Source organism: Nesoenas mayeri (assembly GCF_963082525.1).
Source record: "Nesoenas mayeri genome assembly, chromosome: 1".
Taxonomy (NCBI): domain Eukaryota; kingdom Metazoa; phylum Chordata; class Aves; order Columbiformes; family Columbidae; genus Nesoenas; species Nesoenas mayeri.
Window position 1 is genome coordinate 116,023,918 of NC_137541.1, and position 11,737 is coordinate 116,035,654.

Consider the following 11,737-nt stretch of genomic DNA (forward strand, 5'->3'; position numbering starts at 1 on the left):
CATGTACACATGGAGCGGGCCACACAAGTGGGAGCGATGCTGGGGCAGCTGTTATCCTTACCAGTCCTGAGGAACTTCCAGGATGAAAACAATCCAATTCAAAGTGAGTCTGAGGCCACCTAAAGGGATGCTGGGTGGGTGAAAGCTGTTTTCCAGGGAGAAAAGCAAGTTCATACACCTTTCAGCAGAAGTTGCTGGGATCTGTGTGGCAATTTCCTCCCTCTTAGATCTTCCAGTAAATTTTTCCATGACAGGGATAATCCAGTCTAATCACTTCCATTTGACCCAGTTTAATCACCACCTTCCTGAAACAGAGTTAATAGGTGCTTAATGCTAACCAGCAAGTGAGGAGGATGGTGCATAAAAGATGTCGGAAAATTACTCTGTAGTTCCTAACACACTCCATTTTTTCCCTTTTATTAACCAGAGTTGCTAACTTCTGAGGCCTAAACCACAACTTATTTGAGCTTCCTAAGCTAAAAATACAAACTTGCCAATGACTGAATACTCCTCCACAGGAAAACTAATCTGTCACTTCCCTCCTCACAGGAACACACACAAGTGGTTAAATATCTAAAGACTGTGCACAGCCTCTCTGCCTGTAGCATTGTACACAGAGATTTTGGTTCAGGTACTGTAGGCATACATTTTCCTTATTTCAAGATTTAGTTTTGGCTTATAATTCCACATCCGTCATCCTGCAATAGCGCTAATTTTAATTATGCTTTGCAAGGATGACAGCATTCATAAATAGAGCCTCTGCTTCTTGAGATGGTTTGGTTTTACTCTTAGAAAAATGTCAAGGAGTAGCAGGAGTGGGGATGCTCCATGCATTGGGACAAGCCAGGAGCCCTGGGTAGCGCCGGGGCAGGTAATGCCCTCACCACCATAATCCAGACCCAGGCATGGTGCTCCTGGGCCAGTGTGTAGGGGTCCAAGGTCAGGCTCCTCAGGGCAGCTCAGGGCTGTTAGCGCACTCGGGGCCCCACTGATCCCACAGCAGGACACCAGTACTGTCCCAGTTAAAGCTGAAGGCTGCTTCTTGGTTTAAACTGTCCTGTGTTCTCTAAAATTCACATCTGTGATGTTGTCTTGAGATCTCTTCTAAGTGAGGGAATAATGTTGACATGTCATTCGAGGAACCTCCTCCTTCTCCCCTCCTCCTTCCAAAAAGGTAATTTTATGCATATTTCTTTGTGCTTCTTTGAGTGACAACATTTGTAACCATTGTACAATGGTGACATGTGCACTCTAGGTGTGTGAGCTTGGATAACTGTATGTACATGGTATACCACGCTTGGTGCTAAGAGCACCAAGTTCTCTGCAGTTCACCTCTACTACTTCTTGAGTTGGGAACTTCTTGCTGCAGCAAAACCACTGCTTCATAGCAACTTCATGTATTTGTCATCTAATTAGACAAAAAGTTGTTTTTCTGCCTTCCCTGCTACCTGTTGGCACCCTTTTTTTGGCTTGTGGATCTTCTTTTCCTTTTAATTACTGCTTATTTTTTATTTGTTTGTTTAGGCTTTAAACATGGATCTTAGAAAGAGTAAAGACATCTAATGCCTTCACTGCCTGGAAAAATCTCACATCCCAGGCTTGGGGCCCTGGTGAACTTACACTGCAGCAATCTCAATTGCCTCTTGTCTACTCATCTCTCACTGATCATAGAATCATAGAATCATTTTGGTTGGAAGAGACCCTTAAGATCATCAAGTCCAACCATAACCTAAATCTACCACTAAATCATCGCCCTAAGAGCCTCATCTATATGTCTTTTAAACACCTCCAGGGATGGTGACTCCACCACTTCCCTGGGCAGCCTGTTCCAGTGCTTTGCAACCCTTTCTGTGAAGAAATTTTTCCTAATATCCCATCTGAACCTAATATCCCTCAAACCATCAATCCTAATACCATCAGCCTCTCTGCCTTCAACACCAAGCACAGCTGCTGTTCTACTGAGAAAAGGACCTCGGCATCATCTGTGGACAGAGTCCATTCTCTCTGTTCAGCTTCATCATCAACATTAGGAGGGAGTGTGATTCGGTGTTCACATAGATATCCTAGCAGGGGACTTCTCTCATGCCCCAGCCAGAGGCAGGTATCACAGAAGAACTGGAAGTCTTCCTATTGAGTACAGTTCCTGGCTCCTTGCTACTGGAAACTTATTCATTCATGACATGTGGCAGTTTAAGGCAGGAGCTCAAATAGCAGATTCTTATCTTACCACCCTAAGATCCCTTGTGTATTACTCCTGTCTTCCCCAAAACCAGTGAGACTGAAGATGAGAAAGAATTCAGGGGCAGCTCAAGGACCTATGCTGGCTGTGCATTCTCACCACAAGGACCATCGCCAAGGAATGGGAGGCAGTAGAGGTGTATGGCTGGGCTCTGATAGATGTTCATCCTGAAAAATGACTATTTAATAAATAAACAAACAAGACATTATATCCCCACAAGCACTGTTAGCAGAGAAGTGGGTTGCTTGCAGAGCCTCACTGCCATCTAGCATGTGAAGACAGTCTCTATATAATCCTTTTAAACTTCCCAAGAAATAATTCTTTTAACATGAACTGAAAGCTCTGACCACCATCAAGTACATGGTAAGGTTACATTTTCTTGCTTCCTCCTTGTTGCCGCATTACAGCCTTCATACCTCTGTGTTTGAATCATCAGGTTTCTAGCGCCAACAAACGCTCCGTCTCCAGCATTGTTACTACACAGTAGGGAAACAGGACACGTGTTGGACAAAACTTGACAAAGCAACACTTGGATTTGGGTCAGTCACAGCAAACAGGAGTTACTTGTACCTGGCTCCCATTCAAATGCAGATCCTGATGAATTCATGCTAGTCCGGACATGCAGAATGGTATCTGATTTTTTCCTTTCCACATTGCTTTATTTTCAAACAGTTACCACCAGCTCCTCGCTTCTGTGCCCCACAACAATCATTCACATAGACTACCTGACCGCTGGCCACCCCAATGGGAAGCAGGCACACTTGTGTTGCTCCTACGATTAACGCAAACTGCAGAATCCACTGCTGACATGTTTGAACCATCAAGATACACGTGTACCTCTCTTTGTACTGCAACCAGAGCGCTCCCAGCATGCTGAAACTCGCTCACCCATTTACCATTCAACACTGCTACAACTACTGTAATAAAGCAAGCAGCAAACCGAGCTGAAACTCCATTTGCACATCCTAAGCCATCCAGATTGTCTAGCTTGGGCTCCTGCATAATTCCAACCAAGAAAGTCTCTGCTGGACGTGATACCTTAGGAAGGACTATCAGGACTCACAGGGCATGCAGCCTTCATTTGATGATGCCTATGATGGCAAATTCACCTTGCATCCTGATGCTCTTCCAGCTTTTGTCCCTCAGCCTACTATTTCTTGATCGCTTTACATTTTCTCCTGGCTGCTATTGCTTCCCAGTGGTAGAAGCAGACTTCAGTTTCTGATCCAGAATTGGCAGAGACTTCTAACTCCGCATTTTAGTCTGGTTTTGAAGAGGTTTCAGTTTGAAAAACCTTAACTCCTCATTTGCTGGTTGATGGAGTTGAATTTTGTCCTTTCTTGTCTTCTGGACCAGCTCAAGGCCTCCTAGTGCAGCTCACTCTGGAAAAAATGTTACAAATATTTTTATTAATTAAAGATTATTATTCCATAATAAATGCAGGATGACCTTACACATTTATAGAGCTCACCTTTACTTATATTTTATCTTCAAAATAGGAAAGTACAAATATAACAAACACATAAAATGTGCTGAATTTAGCCATACTGTATTTGAGACTAAATCAGACTGAGAATGTAGTAACCTCACCTACAAACTTAAGACTGATTTGGTGGTAGGAGATTACATAGATACTGGTAGTTTTTGTGGGATCACTTGGAATTACGTGGTATCTTGAATATTTTGTCAGGCTGTACCAGAAATCAATTTAGCATAGCTCTATTTGTTCTTCATCTTATACTTGAAGCTTAACATGTATAGCCTCAATCTTGAAATGATTTTCAACGTTTCTGTTGAAAACATACACAAGCTGAGATTCCTGAGAAGTGTTCAGGCTGTTCTGAAGGGAAACACACAGCTCCTCTCTACAGCACATCCCCCCCTAGCTTCTGGACGTGTGTGCAGGTCTGGAAGGCCAAATTCAAAGAATGCAATAACTCTTGTCCTCTCAATTGCTCTCTGCTCAGGGCTTTAAAACAGGTAACTCCTCTCGGTTATCTTCACATTGCTAATTCTCTGTTGGCTCTTATATGCTTGAGCATCCCCTCTGTACCAGCCAGAGTAACTTCCCAGGCCTGGTATTTTCAGTGCACCTCTAGAAGTCTGGAATGGGGCACTGAATTTTTAGTGCAGGTTCCAGTGACTGTGGCTTTTTCTTAAGGGTTTAGATGGGGGAATCCAAGTTCTTTGTTAGCCAGTGTGTTGTTTGTACTGGTGCCACGCATTAAAGGTGCTGGAATAAAACTGGTACAATATCCAGCTGCACTCAAATGAGGTTGTTGAGCAGGATCCAGATCTGTATCCACACAGAGCAAACACAGTATTTAAACAGAAACAAAGCCTGTGATTTATTTCATTATTTACTAAGTGCTGTCATGGTGCTTAGTACTATATAAACATTCTCTGCCCCAGGGTTATTAATACTACCAGGCACAAGCAGGTTCAAGACTCAAACACTTTACATGAAATACTCCCAGAAAAAAAACAAACTCCAAGGACAAGCTAAAAGGACAAGTTATCCATAGAGGAATCACGTTAATGAAACTTCAGGCTTCAAAAATAGCTACGTTTCAATAATTTGCATTTGAGGACCTAACTCTCCACCTATCTCTGCAGAACTGCCTCCCACTGACCACTGCTATAATATATTGTCTGCCCTGTTGAGTGTGTGAGTGATGCCAGTCCGGTCCTTTTGCTGTATGATAAGGAACTTTCACTTCTCAATATATATGGAGAACTAGTAAGAGATGAGATTTTGGTGGTTACACTACATAATTCTCTCATTTAAGAACAAGAAGGTTTTGGTCTTTAGCCTGCTTAGTTCTGGGAATGCTGGGGAGTCACTGCTGGGTCCCCAGCCTGTGGCATCAGTGGGTGTACAGTAAAAAGGAAAATGTTGTGCTGGAGGAAAGACATTATGAAAGGACTGTTAAAGGGCACGTCTTTAACTTTTATAGAAGAACTAAAAGAGACATGCTATTTGGAGGCATGCTGGAAGAAGAAAAGGGAGGAGTGTTTTACTGAAAGATAATTTAAAGACATTAGAAAATCTTGAGAGAGGCTGGGAAAATTGTATTTTTACCTAAACATATCAGGTTGAAATAAACCCAAACATATACGATTCTTTGATGAAAATATCAGTGAGTATTAAAAAATGTGTTTGCATGCTTAGGTCGGTGAATATTATATCCTATGTAAGGCCACTTAAAAGACAGAGCTCTCACAAGAATTACAAATTATTCTGGGCCCATGAAAATCATTCTGGTTTTAATTACAGCATTAAAGACAAACCCACAAAGTTATAAGTTCTACTGGCATAGCATGCAATCATAAATCTGGACAAGGGATCACACAGAAATTGTAAATAATGACTGTGAGAGATTTCAGTACTAGCTATTTTTGTCTTCAGAAATGTTTATCATTTCAAAAGTCATTAGCACTTGTGCTCAGCCAAAACTTGCTCTATAAGACTAACCAAGATTTCTTAATATAAACTGTTCTTAAAAGGATACTGTCAACTCCTAACTAGTTGGTTTTTCAGAAGAATTTTAAAGATGTTTCAGTACATGAATCCCTGGGGCAATGCCTGTCTTTTTGTCACAGTACTTTACTATATTTTTCAGTGCTTTACCTTGCTCTGTAACAGCATCAAAGGCTTCGCACAAGCTCATGGAACCAGAAAATATGGAGGAAGCAGTAAAACGCACTGTCAAAGCTGAAAATATGCCAGAGGAGCTAAACAAAGAACCAAAAAGGTGTATCTTCTTTTCTTAATTTTCAGTCCCAGGAATTGTTTGGAAAAGAGAGAAAAATGTCAGGTAATGATGTCTCTGTAATTTAATGTTTAATTACAGCCAATACTGCAACAAAAAGAGGAAAGACAGAATGAAATTTCTCTTCTGATATTAGGACGATGTTCTAAAAATAAAAATATTTTTCAAAAGACAAAAATTCAGCCAAAGCAGGAGTGCAGCCTGTTGTGGAGGAGCTGTACAATACGGATCCTCTGTCTTGGCATTCTAAACCCTAAGTGTGTTATGAATATTGTGACCCAATGCCAGGATGAGTTGCTGGAGATAGTTACACTGAAGTTGCAGATGAATGATTTGGGGTCCTGTTTGCCGCAGAGCAATGTTTAGATCACTTAAAGAAAAGTGTGATATAGCAGAGTTCAATGGCAAGATTCACTATATTACTTACAGCATGGAAGAAATATGCCAAGCAGAATCATGTGTGAGTTGTTCTAGAGTGATGTCTATGGGGACAGGAGATGTGAAAGGGTAGAGGGAGGCCCTCTGTTGAGTCACAAGGTTCAGAATGGACCCCCCCTGCTTTCTAAACTCCTTCGCAGAGAGGAGTTTACGTGCAGCTGGATCCAAGTTTAGTCCCACACTTGATCAATGGTTCATGTCTAAGAGACATAGAGGGGAAGGGAAAACGGGTCTTATCATGCAGGTGGTGTTGACAGTTTTTGTAGCTACTTTGTCTTCATTAAGTAGATAGAGGTTGGTAAATATGGGTGGAACTTCACAACATACAGTTTAAGATTTCAGCAAATTCAGCTTACTAAGTAACATGAAGCAGATAGTATATTAAAAATCACATGACCGTATAATTCTAAGTGATAATTCTATTTGAAATATACTTACTTAAGCTAAATGATTAATGTAGAACTTAAATTTGGGTCATCCATTGATCTGTGATTTGTAAAAGTTCATCGCCATACAGCCAAGCTTGTCCAGTGGAGAGAGCTCAAAGTAGGTTCACCCAGGCTGTCATATTTTTGGAATAAAGAGGCTGGCTCATAGTCAAATGACACACAGTGGAAAAAGCATGCACAAGGCTACTTGCACTCACAACTTACTGGCATTCACTGTGCTGTTCTGCTTTCTTGTGGGTTTGCTAATAGGAGTTCTTGGCCCCTTGGCCTTTACCTCCTTTGGAGCCTGAACCCAATTGCTGCTGGTTTGGCTGAGGGGCATTGAATGTATCTGTCACGACTGACTTCAGTGGGTACTGTGGGATAAACTGGGAGAGGGGCCCCTCAGATCCTCAGACAAGAGTTGTAAAAGTCTGCAATGCATTTTGTTTCATTATGTTTGTTTCAGCAGCTCTATCCTGTCAGTGGGATTTGTGTAGCTGGGCCCTGCTTGTTGCAGGAACCCTAAACGATAGCAACAAAAATATTTCAGTATGGATGACACTATTAGGCTGAGGCCTGAGATGGTGGAACAAGGTAGCAGTTGAATAGGATGGAAAGCCCTCTGAAACTAAAGCTGCTGAAGTTTAAACTATGTTGCTTCTGCTAGGTTTATCTCAGTACTAGTCATATAATTAGTACCACATCAGAAGAAATCTTCTGATTTTCTGATTCTAAATATAGTGTCATTTTGCCTGGACTGTAACAAGGATAACTGCATGTTTATCCAGATTTTGGTGATGACTTCTCGGAAAGTTATTTGTGAGGATGGAAAAACCCTAACTCTTTGCGTTTGTGGGAACAGAGAATAGATGCCTGTAAATTTGCGACTGACTATGCAGAAACTTATACATCTAGACCTGTGTAAATAAGGAGCATTAATTATTACCATGTCCTGATATGTGGGATTTCACACCATTAAAATACCACCCAAGAATCAGTTCCTATGTGAGTGGAAGGCAGAGGTGGGTGAAGAGGTAGAACTGCTGAGAGAGGGATGGATACTATCCGCTGTATAATCCTTTCCCTTCTCCCAGACCCTTTTTAGCAACTTCCCTGTTAGAATTCAAACACTGCTGCCCTGTGATTCTGTGTGCTTCTGGTGCTAGATTTGCTTGAATGTGAATCCTGATGGGACCTTCATTTGGCCTTTTCTCACCTTCTACATTTGCTTGAGAAGCGCTACACGAGCGCTCTGAAAAACAGCTACTGCAAGCCCCTGCCCAGTCCAACACCAAGTTTACCCAAATGAAGAGGTTTGAATCTGGTAATACAGATCATCCATGTAAGATGAATTTCATGCATAAATGAGCACACACATGAGCCTATCATTATAGCCTCATGACACATAAATTTAGCTGTCTAATGTTAGATGACAAGTAGGCAGAAGCACCCTTTGGAGGTGCTTGTGTCTCCTGTTCACTCAGCAGGATGACTAACCTCCTGCCTGGTGTCTACAGCCAGGCTGGGCCTGTTCCCCCTCCCACTGTGCCAGACCCTCACTATGCAGTTTTCCATACACAGCAGGCAACTCACATGCTACATGCACATCACACGTGGTGTCTGCTGATATCTTAAGACAAAATTAGAAAATAAATATTTGGAAGTGGCAATTTATTAAAAAGACAGCCAGAGTTAAAGCTTGGGACACAACTCTTCTGCTTTCTTTTTTCCATTTGTCTTCTCAGCTGCTCTCATTGTCTAGCATTTGTTACTGCTATACAAGTTGTTGTGCCAGAGTGTTTCAAAAGTAAGATAACCTTCTGCCATGTTTTATACTGGGTCCCTTCATGAAGACCAGAACTTTCTATCCTGAAATGGCGAAGAGTTAACATCCTGAGATATTCTACAGCTGTAAAAAAGAAGCCAAATCAAACCTAAAAGAATTTAGTATGAAAAACATATTCCAGCTTTAATGACACACTGGGATTTTGTTTAGGTTTCTTGATGAGTCATAGTATGTAAAGTTCATATGCAGTTACTGGAGTCACGTGTCTGCCTTATTTTAGCTTTGGGAACAGCAGCAATGCCAACATCCTTTGCTGCCTTTGAAGGGGAACTTTAGTCCCTAAAGACAACGGTGTTATGGTACCCTAATAAACCATGTGTTGCTTTTTCAACTCTGCTGTTGTCAGCAATGATGGGACTCCCATTGGGGATGGTCTGACAAAAGGATGTCTTGTTTTGTATCCATCTGGCCTGCCTTAAGCAGAAGTGAGCCATACACAGGTAAAATCAGCAGAGCTCTGTCAGTGCTGGTAGTTCCACTGCTACTGGTATTACTGCTGCTGTACCGATGAGAAATCCCTTCAGAGGGGCTAAGAGTCCAAAACCACGTCCCTACTCCCTCCTTACCCCTCAGCTAGGCCCTACAGAAGACTTAATTTAAGCAGATAAATTTCCATTGTTCTCATTTGTCAGGTGAGCTTCCTGCAGCACACCTCTGCATTCCTGCAAACAGGCTCACAGAGAGGGTGGAAAGGAGACTTCCCTGGTTCAGTAAGTGCAATGCCCATTCTTGCAGGTATAAAAGGGCAGCATGCAGTCATCTATATAAAGAATGTTCTTCAGATGGGTTATGTATAACTCCCTGATGGCAAGGGTATCAAATAAAGGTCGAACATCAGAGACCTTTAGGCTATTACGAAATATGACTCATGGATTAGTTAACCGCTGGTCAGATTTTCCATTATGAAACTTTAACCACAGCCCATATCTGCACGGCACCAACACCTGTAGAAGTACAAACAAGTGGTTATGTATGCATTTACACTGAAATGGGTCAGGAGATCTGCTATGGTATCAAGAGAACCTTTTTCCTTAATTACAAATTATTAATTAAGGAATAAAAATCAGGGGGCATGGGAGGAGGCCGAAAATTCTATGGTACTAAAAAAGATTATTTTGAAGTACACATTTTCCAAAGATTCTGCAAGCTAAATCTTTACAGTTCAAACGTATCAGATGAATCCAACCTAAAGAAAACCCTTTGCAAAGTGCCATTTTTTTAGCCATGATGAACATGGGTGCTTCCTAATCCAAGCATTCGCTTTTCCAACTCCACATGCTGGCATGAGCAGAAGTGAAGAAACAACTATTCCTGTCTCGAAAAAGAATTATTTAAATACAAAACTAAATAGAAGGACTTTTTTTTTTTTTTAATCAGTAAGACGTTTCAGCCATTTGGGAGAAGACCCTCACAGGTCTCTCAGCAGCCATTATGTCTGACTGTTTGGAGGTGACTGTAAATTCAAAAAGGCAGAAGGTGTGCTCCAAAAATTCACCCAGGAAGTGGGGCTTTTGACCTGTGTGTCACCCGTTCCATGGACTCCACAGGTGAGATTCAGTTCACCTTATTTTAGATGTCTACAGTGTCTACATCTGAGCCTGTTGCCCCATAGGCACTTTAATGGTATGTCTTATCTGATCTGTATCTGCCTTAGGATGAGATGATTCATGACCTCAGACTCTTTTTCTCTAGTGTGGCTGTAATAGGGTCCTGAGGAGACTAGCTTGGCTGCAAAGCCTTCCATATAGCCATCTACAACTGATCAGATGAACCTAGCTTGAATGCTCTGCCTCTACAGGGCTGGTAATTTATGTGAAATGAGTTGGTTAACACCATTCATTGCTATTGCAGTGTTTTGTCTGTATCACAAAAACACTACCACATCTGGCACAAATGAGTCCTAGCAGGCTGAAACAGCCTAGAGGCTACTGATTAAAGAATAAATCTGAACCACTTAAACAAATTTCATCACTATATTATCTTCTTGCCTCTAGAGATATTCTAGATCACAAGTTAGGTATGGAGTTCTCACTACACCTACCGCTGTCGCATCTAATCTGTGAACACAGAAGGCTCTATTTCCATGTCTGTTAGTCCAGCTCTTTTCATAAACACTATATTCATTTAAAAGTTAAACTGCTGCTCTAGTGGAAGTTTAAAATATATGAACTATAAGACACAATGAAAAATAATTTAGTCTCAAGAAGCAAAATCTGAGGAGAAGCAAAATAGCAGCACACAAATATATAAAAAGTAACGGCAAAGAGGAAGGAAATGAACTACTCTTCCTGTTCATTATGAATAGGCTAAAACATGATGAGCTTATAGTACAAGGAGACTTTAATTACTCCAAAGTGAGATGGCATGCAGCAACAAGCCAGGCAGCCACTTCTTGGAGCTGAAGAGCAGCATTATGCCATCTTTTAGGCAAAGGGGAAGTCAAATGGAGCTGCTGTCTGGCAGAGGGAGCGGCAGCTCCTGTGTCCCTGCAGCCTTTGAGAGGGTTGAGAGGGTCACAGCTCCACCGTGCTTGTGGGTGTCTGAAAGAAGCTGGGAGCCCTTGGCTCAATAACCAGCTTTTCAGTCTCAGCATGAAGCAGGGGTTCCTGGCTGGCAGCTGAGGAGCGGTGGCTGTGGTGACATGGCAGCAGCCTGGTACTCTCCCAAGAGGTATCTTGGGAGAGGCCAGTTGCTACCAGGCTTGAGAGCCTTCCTCCAGTTTGGGGATTCTGTTAGTGTTCTGAAGATCCAGTCTGATGAGCATCCATCCAGAATGGATGGATATATGTAGTCTTAAGGTGGTGTGATGGACTAGCAGTCTCAAAACCCCTTTACCTTATGTGGTATGTTGTAATGTGCAAACTGAAGCCTGAGCTAACCTTCTTATAATGGAGTGGGCAAGAGCTCCAGCTGCATGACCTGCATGACTGACCAAAGCCAGCAAAAGGGACAAGGTGGTCTCTGAAGAACCCATCTAGAAAAAAAGACTCTATTCTGACACAACTTTTTT